The sequence below is a fragment of the Nyctibius grandis genome, chromosome 1 (genome assembly GCF_013368605.1).
Source record: "Nyctibius grandis isolate bNycGra1 chromosome 1, bNycGra1.pri, whole genome shotgun sequence".
Taxonomy (NCBI): domain Eukaryota; kingdom Metazoa; phylum Chordata; class Aves; order Nyctibiiformes; family Nyctibiidae; genus Nyctibius; species Nyctibius grandis.
Window position 1 is genome coordinate 28,949,941 of NC_090658.1, and position 12,739 is coordinate 28,962,679.

The following is a 12,739-nucleotide window of genomic DNA, read 5'->3' on the forward strand; positions in this document are numbered from 1 at the left end:
GCATCAGGAGGGAAAACAATTACTTAAAATAAAGGACAATGCTGGCATAAGAACAAATGAGTATTAAATGGCAATGAATAAATATACACTGCAAGTTAAGTTTCTAATGATCAAAGTAGCAAGATTCTTGAGAAGTTTTACTTGGGAAGGTGGCATTCAGGGAGTCTTCTTGCAGAAATACTGGGAAAAAGCAAATTATTTTTAAGATGCAGCTTGATCAGTTTATAAAAGGAACAGCATAGCAAGCTTGTTTATGAAAAGAACTGAGTCAATGTACCAGCAGGACCCTTACTACCGTGTGCTCCTGTGATTTTGTGACATGCCGATCCGCATGGAAATTCCAACCCTTTCTTAAAACACGCAGTTGAACTGGTGTTGAACTGCTGCTGATAAGAATTATATAAAGATTAGCAACTGGTAATTTTCAAATCTCAACCTTGATGTCATCAATCAGGCTAAGACTGTATGCAAGCAGATTCCAAAATGCACACTGGATGAGCATGGAAAAATTTCTAGAACTTCCTTTCAGAAGTTCCAGGCACTCAGTGATCGCCCTTAAAAACTTGCTTTTATTTCACCCCTTTTTAAACAAAATTGACGTCTGCAGTATGTTTCTGAAAGGGTGAACAAGTGGCTCACACCTTCATAAAAAAACAAAAACCTCCAAAAGAACTACAGGTTTCACTTGACTTGAGAAAAGAGGAGCAGAATCTTAAATTTATCCTAAGATGACCCCATTATGTTCAGCTCGAGGAGGTAATCTGAAAATTCCATGGCAAGCACCATAACTGGAGTTTGGGAAGAGAGTGTACACACTACCGAAAGGCTCCAGACTTGCCAGGTTTCAGAGCTTCATGTCCATGAAGAAGTAACTGACAGAGAAACCAACATTAAGAAACTTGTCCATAAATGCACAGAGAATCCAAGAGTGTGGTGAGCATTCAAACAGATGAAACTCAAACAGATTTGTGACAATTGATAAAACAATTCTCGTAATTTTAAAAATCATTCTTGGAATCTGTTCTTTTAAGGCAGAAAACTTTAAAATGGACTAGAAAATGCTGTACTTGTCAAACAGCTTCAGCTCCATTCAGCTTTTTCATTTGGAAGCTGACAGAGTACAGATTGGATAAACAAAGCATTTAGGCTGGACCAGCAGGCCCAAAGGGTATCAATGGTTCAGTGTTTGGTTGTTGGCTGGTAACCAGTGGAATACTCCATGGGTTGATCCTGGGGCCTCTACATCCCTTAAAGTTTTTATCAACAACTTGGTTGATGAGATAGAAAGCACCCTCTGCAGATCTGTGGACAATATTGAATTAGGGGGAGTGGATGAATTCGATGAAACACGAAACAGTAGAAATTCAGTCTAGACAGACCTTGAGAAACTTGAGGCTTGAAGCTCAGTAAGAGCCAATGGCACATCCTCCCTGCAAACAGGGCAAACCACATATACTGGACTACGTTCATTAGGACGAATGCAGCAGCAGATCAGGGGAAGTTATTACCCTCCTCTACGTGGCACAGTGAGGCTGTACATGGAATCCTCCATCCAGTTTTGGGTTGCCAGGTTCAGAAGAGATCAGAAGAAACAGGAGAGAGTCCAGTAAACAGCTGCTCAGATGGACAGGGCCTAGAATACATGCCCTGTGAGAAGAAGCTGAAGGAGTCAGGTTTGTTCCGTCTGACAAAGAGGAGGTCCAGGGAAGATCCAACAGCAGCCTACGACCACTTGAAGGAATCAAAGATCAGAGAGCTAAACTTCTTGCAGTACTTGCAGAAGGACCAATGGTCACAAATCATAGCTTGGGAGTTTTAAATTGGGCAACAGGAAAAAAAATCTGCACTTAGAAGGGGAATGAAGCATTGGAACATGTTACTCAGAGCGGTTGTGAAATCTCCATCCTTGGAGGTTTTTAACTCATCCAAAGCCACTGCTGACCTGATCTAGTGTTGCTAACAGTCATACTTCAAATGGGAATCAAGGAAACAGGATCAAGAGATCCCTGTACAGTTTCTATGATTCCATTTAGCTACTTCCCACTCCAGCAGCATGGTTTTAACCTTGTCTTCTTAACACATCAGTGTTTTTCTTGTCATCCTGTATTAACTGGCCATCACTAGCTACTGCAATTACAGTAAACAACAGCTCCTGCTAAGAACAAAATGCATGAGATTTACCCGGTTTTTAGTAACTTAAGTCTTCCATTCAGCACAAGGTATTATTTTTGCCACAATGTACACTAGTATTTAAAATACTAGCTTGATGTGAAATAAAAATAACCACTTAGGATTCTGTTTAATTCAGAAATAGTATGTATTTATGAAAGATCTTGATTAGCAGTCCCTCTGGATGACAACCAGAGAATCATCACCATTCTTACTAAGAGACAGCAGCAACAGGCAAGTTCCTTTAGAAATAAAGATTATACATAAATTTTAGTTCACGTCAGATACTTTTGTTTTAAAGAACATACCTAAAAATTAAATTCCTGAAATCACATCATGACAAGCTGCTTTCAAACAAATATTTCACATGCATAAGAGAATTTTAACGCTCCCATAGAAGACGAAATGGTCATGTAATTTTGGGGGGAGGCTTGAAAAGCCACAATGAAGCCTGGAAAAAGAAAACTGTGAAAAAAATGGTGCAATATATCAGCTAATAAGCCCAAGAGTAAGGATACAGAAGATTACTGCATTCTTGTTTTTCTAGACCTACCATGATACAGGACACCTCTTCAGTGACAAGAAAGGACAACTTTTCTATAACCACATCAAGTTAGTTACAAAAAACATTTCATTTTTGCCCCACATGAAATGAAAAACACTACAAAGGGGAAAGAAGAATCATTATAAAGATGTGGGTTTTGCACCTCAATAAAGATGTGGTGACTTTGCACCTTCAATAAATCTAACATTTGTTTTGTTAGGAATTAGAAAATACTTAAATCCCAGAACAGTAAGCAAAATAGTTCAAGTTCACTGACTTGAAAAAACATTCTTTTATGCTACACAGCCCTAAAATAAATACTTAAAAGGAACTAAGAATATGCCACTATATCTTGGTTTTCATTTTCCTTCAGATAGAAGTGCTAGAACAAACATTCTTACTAGTTTACGTTGCTGTGTTTTTATGAGGTTAATAACTGAACTGTCAATCAAGGCCTGTATAAATACAGTAGTTAAATACCTTCTGCTTTAGAAGCACTTTTATTTACAAGAGAGCTAGCCAAGATTTCCAAAGGACTGCATGGTCTGGTTTGCTTTGATCTCTTTTAAGTACAAGTTTCTTTATACCTCTTGTTTTGCTATTTATTATACCCTTTGTGTAATCAGGTACAGAAGGAGCACCTGTGTAGAACAAATACTTCAGGAAAAGTGTGACTGAGAGGAATAATAATGCACCACACAGTTCACTAAAATAACTTGTGATGTCCTTTCCCAAGAGCACTTTGGCTGCTATACTAGCAAGAGAAGCAAGCGTACAACAGGCTCAGAGTAAAAACAAGGGAATGTCACTTAAACCCAACATCACAGATACAACCTGGTACCTATACCAACACATTAATCTGCACTCAACTTTGATATGCATACACAAATGAGTCTGTATATATGCACATATAAAAAACTATATACAAAACATAGTTTAAAATAAAATATGTATTTTACATATAATATATTAATTATTTTTAACAAACTTTTTTTAGAAAGTTAAATGAATCTCCTTCTCTGGAGATATACAAAACCTGCCTGGATATGACCCTGTGCAATGTGCTCTAGGGGAACCTGCTTTGGCAGAGGGTTGGACTAGATCATCTCCAGAGGTCCCTTCCAACCCGAACCATTCTGTATATGCATGAATGTGCATATGTATGTAAATACATATGTATGTATACTCACACAAATAAATAAAATTGATGTGTATATATCTCTAGAAGGTCTCCAAGAACTCTGTTCAACCACTGCCTATATAACTATTATCTTTAATCTCTTGCCACAAGTTTAGCATTGTGAATTTTACCTCCAACCAACCCACACACTTTCTCTCTGTCTGGAAGTATTCTGTGAAGAGTAACTGCTTTTTACTTAGTATGGTGAAGTTAATGAACAAGGAGTGTGTACAGTATGCATGGAACAAAACGGAATAATTATATCAATTCATATTAATGAAAACTTTTATCGCTACAGCAGAAACTAAATTATCTACTCATGTGGGTAGGTTTACAGTAATTTTTGTTTTATTGAATGCACTTTATTCACTCAGCAGAAACAAACATTAACATTATGCCCCTAAATTATTTTAAAAAAAAATGAATGGACTGAAGTTACCTCAGGCTAGTACATGTATTTTTAGGATGTTTCACTTTGGGTAAACTTTCATTCAGGTCACTTTACCCTGTTCATCTTCCTATTTTCTGGCTCTGACTTAAGACAGCATGTTATGAAGATCCTCCCTGTTCAGGAGAGCACAGATACATGTTTACACACCAGTGCTTTACGTGTGTGTTTAGGTCTCAAAGACTTGACTGGGATTTATGTGGGTTAATGTTTTTCTGACTCTGTATAAAATCTTGAAGTAAAAATGGTTCTGCAGATTTTAGGTATTTCAGATAGATAGACACGTAGTGTTCCTAAAATCAGCAGAAATCAGAGACACAGAGCATCCTCAGCCTCACAGAGAACAGTCCATATTTTCTGCTACAGGGGATTTTAGATAGTTTTATATTAGACTTGTAAAACAAACAGAATAATTGAAGTAGTAACACAGAAGGAAACAAGATTTCTTTAGGAGCTTGTTTTCAATTTGTGCCTGTTTCTGCACAAAGCTTTCATAAATTTTACCTTCAACTTACAAGTTAATAGCACCTTATCATCATTATTCCTATTATAAAGGCACTTAGAAATAGGAAGCTTGTTCAAAATGATGTTTAAACAAGCATATTGTTATTGAACTATTAATCAGTAAAAGCCGTAACGGTTATCTGAGTCAGCCTGAACTTTTGCATGTTTTCTTGAGACAGTTCTGAGATTAAGTCTTCTAAATCTGTCAAAGTCAAAAAAAAAAAAAAGAGACAGAGCACTAAAAACAAAAAAGTTGAGCAAAATAAATGTGGCCTATTTTTGGCAGACAGAAAGGGAAGGGATTTCTTTTTAACAAAAACAACACCCTCACAAGACAATGTACTGCACCAAATCCTTCATAACTACTTTGCAAGCATTCACTGGAACAACTAATGTGGCACGGAGGGAACAGGCTGCAAAACGTGTGCAGAAGCAGCTAGAGGAAAAGGACCTGAGGCATTCAAATGGCTCAGTCATCTCGTGAAACCTCACTGTCACTGTCCCGGTATTTCAACTGAAAAGCTGCAAAAGACCAAGGTTGCCAGAGAAAATCCACCAGGGAATCACTAATGAGATCCAAGATAAATCAATCCCATCTCTTCCCTCCACAGCATGTGGTCCAAGAGGTACAGAGCTCAGAGACCAGTTTTGTGAATCAAGCCATACTTGCATTTCCCTGCCGGAGCGAGCACAAGAGGCTCAGCACTCTGCTGCCTCACTGCTGCCCTTCCTGCGGACCCATCACTGTGGTCAGCATCCTCTCACATGTAGCTCTACCTCAACTGGCACACAGGACTTCTCCCAGTGGTGTGCCTCCAAGTCAGCATGGAGCGTTTACGGGTTAGAGTCAATCTGCGTATCACCTCTAGTGAAACTCTCCTAAGGGCTATCCGACTTTACAACACTGATGTGCCGTTACAGCTTGACCACATTAGTGCCACCAAAGTTTCTTTCAGCTTATCCCAAAATAGTACCGGCCACTTCTTTGTGGGCAACACAGACCCATCTCAGAAGTCCTATCAGAGCCCAGCATGATGCACTGCAAATGTCTAATAGTTGCTGTTAAGACTGATAAAACATCATTGAAATAAGACAGATTTTTCAGCTGTTAAGTTAGAAATATTGGAAGTGTTAGCTTGTCAGATGTGGAATTTCATCAGGAATCATGTACTTATGATGTGTTTTATGTACTTTGAACTACAACTCTGGAGTGGCTTAGTGAAAAGGAAGACAATACCAGATTCATTTAATTTAGAGATAATATTATAACAAGAGAGGTTTGCACTAGAACATTCAATTTGCAGTGCTTTCCTCTAACCCTTCACAGTGTAAAATGCAATTACTTATTGTCTTAAAAGCCCTAGTATTCATACAAAACCTTAAAATACATGTCAATTTAGGAGGAAAAAAAAAAATCAAGCTAGTGTTTTTAAAAGTCAGTTTGGTTTTACTCAGTGACCTTCAAGTGTGCAAGCAACCACTTACCGGGAGGTGCTGAACACTCAACTTGCAATAAAAACACGGCAAGCAGAGGGCAGCCATGCTTGTTGACTGCCTCACAGCCAATAGCGCATCTTCAAAACCTGTTCATATCTACATAGTTTTAATGTCACTATAATTAGAAAGATAAGTTTCTCCTTTCCATGTGCTTGAAGTTGTTGATAGTCATCAACATTTACTGACAGCTATCAATAAAAATAAAGACTTAAAGAAGTACTATGTAGATGGCAATTGAAGTTGTTCCTTTCTTTTCAAATATATCTAAACCAGCGTTGAGAACATGGCAGCATTCATACTCAATTTCCTAAGAGCATGAACATTTACTCCACAGGAAATGGGCATTAACTTGACAGCTAAATATTTTTCTGCATATGCATTCTCTCTTCCCTAGAGTCTAAACACATAGGACCTTCCCCCCTCCCAAAATGCAAATATATATATATATATACACACACACACACACCCCAGTTACTTCGTGTAAAAATCACTAGATTGCACTGTATCATTTCAACTTTGCTTGAAAAAATGCTTTTTAATCAAAGAGTTGAAACTGTTTCTTCCTGGAACCTCCTCCACCAAGGTGAGAAGCTAAGGGAATTCTCCTCAGTCCCCCATCCTTCCTTTTAACCCCAGCCTCTACCAGAGGCCACTGGATATTCTTTCTGAGGTCTTTACAACATTTATATTCCAACTCAAAAAATTCTGTTTTGAGATAAGCCAGGACGATCCTTTTTTTTTATTTATTACTCCAAGGACTCAAGCTTGTCTTAAGTCAAATGGCAAACTGCCTCAAAGGCAATTTCATCCTTGAAAAAAAAAAAAGATAAAAGCCAGAAATACCAGGTATTTGATGAGAAGAGTCTTGTCTAGTAACAAGCAATAGTAACTTTAATTAGCATTGTACTACAGACCAAAAACGTCTCTGATATATATGTGCGCATGTGTGTATGTATGGCACTGGACTACAGACCACTGGTCTGTACTCCAGTATTAAATAGTGTGGCCAGCAGGACCAGGGAAGTAATTGTCCCACTGTACTCGGCACTGGTGAGGCTGCACCTTGAATACTGTGTTCAGTTTTGGGCCCCTCACTACAAGAAAGACATGGAGTTGCTGGAGCAAGTCCAGAGAAGGGCAACGAAGCTGGTGAAGGGTCTGGAGAACAAGTCTTATGAGGAGCGGCTGAGGGAACTGGGGTTGTTTAGTCTGGAAAAAAGGAGGTTGAGAGGAGACCTTGTCGCTCCCTACAACTACCTGAAAGGAGGTTGTAGCGAGGTGGATGTCGGTCTCTTCTCCCAGGTAACAAGCAATAGGACGAGAGGAAATGGCCTCAAGTTGTGCCAGGGGAGGTTTAGATTGGATATTAGGAAAAATTTCTTCACCGAAAGGGTTATCAAGCAGTGGAAGAGGGTGCCCAGGGAAGTAGTGGAGTCACCATCCCTGGAAGTATTTAAAGGGCAAGTAGATGTGGTGCTTAGGAATATGGTTTAGTGGTGGGCTTGGTAGTGCTAGGTTAATGGTCGGACTTGATGATCCTAAAGGTCCTTTCCAACCAAAGCGATTCTATGATTCTACGATTCTTTATATACACACACATATATATAGTGTATATATAGACAATATATAGACACATACATCTGTGTGCGTGTGTAAGAATTTAGGTGAAAGTATCACTATTACTACTGTAGCTCATATAGAGAGAAGATAATTCATCTATGATGAGAAATTTAATTACATTTCAAAATTACTTTCAGTTAACTTTATATGTAAGTTATTTTGACTTTCATGTACAGATCTGCATTAATCATCACAATATATACTCCATTTTATTTTTAGATTTTCTTCATCTCAAGATACCCTAATTTTTCATGTGACGAATACTGGAGCCTACAATCAACTACAGCAAACATTTACTTTAGATGATTTGCAATCTGTAGCAACACTACCAGGAAAAAAAAAATACCCATGAAATAGAATTATTAAGCATACACTACACCCCAGCTTCTTGAAGATTGCATGGAATCAGCAAATCTACATTGTAAATTGACTGCACAAGGAAACTGGAAATGTCCATTTAATCAAAACATGAGGCAAAACTCACCGGCCTACAGAACTCACTGCCGTTCAAAGCCCTATTTCAATCAATTTGCATCAAACCAAGCATAGTACTCAGGTTTTCAACATGCCCGTCAGAGCAGTGCTTCCAGAGCAGCCAGTGGGAGGACATGCCCGGGGGCCGGGGTCACGGCAGCTCCTCTCCAGAGCCACTGCTTGGGCAGAGGGCAGCTCCAGGGCAACCCCAGCACCTGCAGCACAGAAGCAAGCACCGAATGGCAGTGGGGCTGGGGAATAGGTCGCAGCTGAGAGCATGGTGCTAGGCAAATTAGGTTTCAGACCTAGCATCCTCCAAGTATGAAGTGAGTGGCTAAACTAACATAAACACGTGTGCTGTGAAGGGCTTGGAAAAGGGGTGGTTATTGTCTCTAAAGCACGCTGTGATGTATCTATGCAGAGCACACTTTCTGTAACCAAATGTAAACGGGCTACTTGCAAAGACTCTTTTCCAGCTCTTCCTCACTACTTTGTATTTATGCGGCTAGAATTTAATTCCAAGTCTTGTAGATTTGAAATTGTCATAACATTTAAGAAAATCATATTCCTAAATCACGTGTACAAAAACTAAACTGAACCCCCCTACAGGTAAGTGTTAACAGGACCATTTTTAAAATGTCAATTATCTGGAATTCAAAGTATCATTTAGCCAAATATACACACACACACATACATATATATATATACACACATACACAGGCACACACTTACAGCAGCATTAGAAGTTTCCACAGAATCATAGAATGGTTTGGGTTGGAAGGGACCTTAAAGATCATCTAGTTCCAACCCCGCTGCCATGTGCAGGGACACCTTCCACTAGACCAGGTTACTCAAAGCCCCATCCAACCTGGCCTTGAACACTGTCAGGGAGGGGGCACCCACAGCTTCTCTGGGCAACCTGTTCCAGTGTCTCACCACCCTCACAGTCAAGAATTTCTTCCTAATATCCCATCTAAATCTCCCCTCTTTTAATACAGTCTTTCTCAGAAAGAGCAAACCCAGAGAAGATTTGTTTCTAACTTTCTTTTCACTAGAATGAGAAAGCTCAACCTGTATAGTTGCATGGACCACTGTAAACAGTCTTCACACAACTTCTGTATCTTCTACTTGAAAAATAACAACTGTGTGCAGCTCATGCAAGTATTAATTTTCCAATTCATTATTTCCTTGCCCATGCTAAAATTAAAATGACACATCAATATTTAATGAAGGCAGGATGTGACTGCATGTCCTGTAGAGCATGATGTAGAGCAGTCCCTTCAAGTTTCCAATGAACCCTTAAGAGTGAAGTTTGGCATCAGCTCAGAGCTCTGCTCAAGAAATCTCTCTCCTTCACCGCCCCAGTTCTCCACTCCCCAATGTACCAACAGAGCTGTTGATGCAAACATGTTGCAGATGACCCACAGCATGGCCCTACTGACAACTGAACCAGCACAACAGAGCAGCGAGAGCTATGATGTGTAGTTGGCAATTTCTTCTCCATCTGCAGATCAAGTTTTCATAGAACAGACCTTCTCTAGCATAACAGAGTATTGCCTTGTCCTCAGATTGAGACGACAGTTCTGGCTGACCTTACTAACGCTCTTTCAATGATCACAAAGCCCAGCTCAACATTGCTTTCTTGCCTCTGCTCCCCAGTAGGGATGGCCACTGCAGATGTAACTTAAAATGTCTGTCAGCAGTTAGGCATCCCCTCACTCTCTTTGTCATGGAGCGTGGTGGCCCTTTCACACAGTTGTTCTACTGCAAACACCCAAAATGACACAGGAATGTTTGGAGGTAAAAAACAAACAAACAAAAAAAGAGAAATCAAAACAAAACCCCAAACCCATCATTCTTTTACATATGCCTGGAAAAAAACGCAAATTAAATCAGGTTACTGATGAGACATAGGTTACGGTTCATTCAGTCATTCAATCCAATGCTTCATAACTGAAGAAGACAATCAAATAATGGGCCACCACTGCGTTGACACTATGTAAAAACCCCAGCTGCACGGCAATCACAATGTATAAAATCAACATAAATAGGGAATGGAACATAGTATCAGCAGACTAAAAGCAGCAAAAGACATGATAGGCCTATAATTTTCGTATAAAGGATGCTATATGTGAATTTTTAGTGGAGATGATAAGAAAAAAAAAAGGGAAATTTAACACAAAGTATTTAAAGAGTGAAGTTAAGTTGCCAGTACTGTTGCAACAAGGCTTTCTTCTGGAAGTCTATACAAACTCTCCACCACCCCAACTCTAGCAGTTTCATAAGAACTCTTCTTGAGAAAACAACCAGAAAGTCCATCCTTTTTTTAGACAGATGCCCAGAATAGCCCAGCAATGAGGTAACTCTCCACTGGCACAGAATAGACAGATTTAAATCCCTAGCCTAAAATCAGGCAAACTGGAAACCTCTGCAAAGTCCTAATGGTGGCATCAGAGAGTTGGTGTCTGTCTCTGTCCACAGACAGACTGCCCCTTAACGCACACAGTACATCCTGCAGGCAACAGAACAAGCAGCTCAAACCCAGATGACTTTCACACAACGTCCTATGCATGCAAGTTGCTAAAATGCTACTGCTTTTAAAGTAAACTGCCAGATTTAAAAGTGGGGGGAAAAAATACTTTAATATATGAATTCTGTTCCGGCAAAACACTAAACAAAACAAGTTCAGAGGCCTGAAGAGAAGTGCCCAAGCCCAGCTGTACCCCAGGGATGTGGCTGCAGGAAGCTGTGCAGCAACGGTGACACCTCGTGGTGCCAAACCACTGAAACAGAGACCTCTTCCCACACACAACCGACCTGAAACCGACCGTGGGGTTTCAGAGGAAGCAGCTTTACAAACAAAATAGCCAAAAAACCTCTACATCATTCCCCTCCTAAACCAATATCTCCTGTGGAGACAGGAGTCAGAAACTTGAAATCAAATCTCTGCCTCTGTTTCCATACCTCCTGTCTCTCAATGACGTGTCTTTAGAAGTGTTTTCCCACTCCCTGTTTTGTGGTATTGATGACTACATGTGGGAAACAGTAGTACTGACTATGTATAATGTTTAATGCAAAATTGCTAAATGAATAGAGGAAGAAAAAGAAGCCAGCCCAGCTTTCACATCTTTTGGTCAAAATTACTACAAAGACATTACTGTAAACAAAAAGCTTCAGAGAAGCAAGTTGACAGTGCCAGTTACATAAAAATTAACATTGTTTTTAATGAATTCAACTATATAAACGTTTACTTTCCTTCATTCTGCTATCTCCCATCCCCAAGAGATGCTCAAATGCATTACTTTCTGCAACTTCACAAACAGAAATCTCCGATTACATCTCTCATCCCACTGCATGTATTTGAGAAGTCAGTTTGCCTTCCCACTGCAGAAGTTAGTGTGAAGTTTTTCCCTAGAATATAAGCTTAAAAAAAATGAGGTATGTACCTCTTTCAATAAGTGCTCAATATCAAAAACAAAAAAAACAAGCAGCTTTAAATGCTGTTAAAAAAACAAAAGTGAGAAGGCAAGAAACGAGAAACACTTTTTATTGCTCTGCTTGGATTTCAGGGGTTACAGGAGTGCATTCCAGGTTTGGGTGAGAAGTGATTTGGGTTTATGGCAAAGCAGGGATAATTGCATGCAGTAGGGGAGATGACATTTCAAATTGTTCTGAGGGAAGGAGTTATTTTCTAAGGGAAATCTCCCTCCAATCTGCCACCTGTATTTCTTCCTCATATTCATACATGCATAGGAACTAATTTTTTCATGTGACACCTGAAATTAATTATTTCAAACAGCTAAAATGGCACCTATCTATCATCCAAAAGACAAAAGACTAGTATCATCCCACGACATTCTTGTAGTTTCTTGTAATGTACACGAAAATCATATTAGCTATATAGATCAACACTAAGGAACCACTGTATAATAAGTAAAAAAAAAAAAAAGAGTGGAATTTTTGAAGGAAAATCGTAACAATTGCCTTCTTTCAAAAATTGCATACCTTGTCTGTGATTTGAAAATCCATTAGGAATTTCTGAAATGGTTACCATAATATCCATAGTGTGACCACTCTACGGCCCCACAGACTCACCCAGGAGTATTTTTTAATGAGTTTATTCTGCATCCAGGGTTATTTTCAAATCCCTACTAAAGCAGGAACCTCAGCTACAGAGCACAGGGCACGGACATGCTTCATTTGCTGCAGAAGCTGAAGGAAGGGGCTGAAGGCCAAAGAAAACATGGGGGTGCCTGTGCACTAACTGGAAGGTGCAAAGAAACAGGAATGCTCAGTACTGGGG

The 12,739-nt window shown here is 39.4% G+C and overlaps 1 protein-coding gene across 1 annotated transcript in view; it reads right to left on the bottom strand.

The window, feature by feature from the left end:
- THADA (THADA armadillo repeat containing) overlaps nucleotides 1-12,739 on the bottom strand; it is a 169,653-nt gene that overhangs the window by 117,562 nt on the left and 39,352 nt on the right. The gene's annotated exons all lie outside the window — the stretch shown is intronic.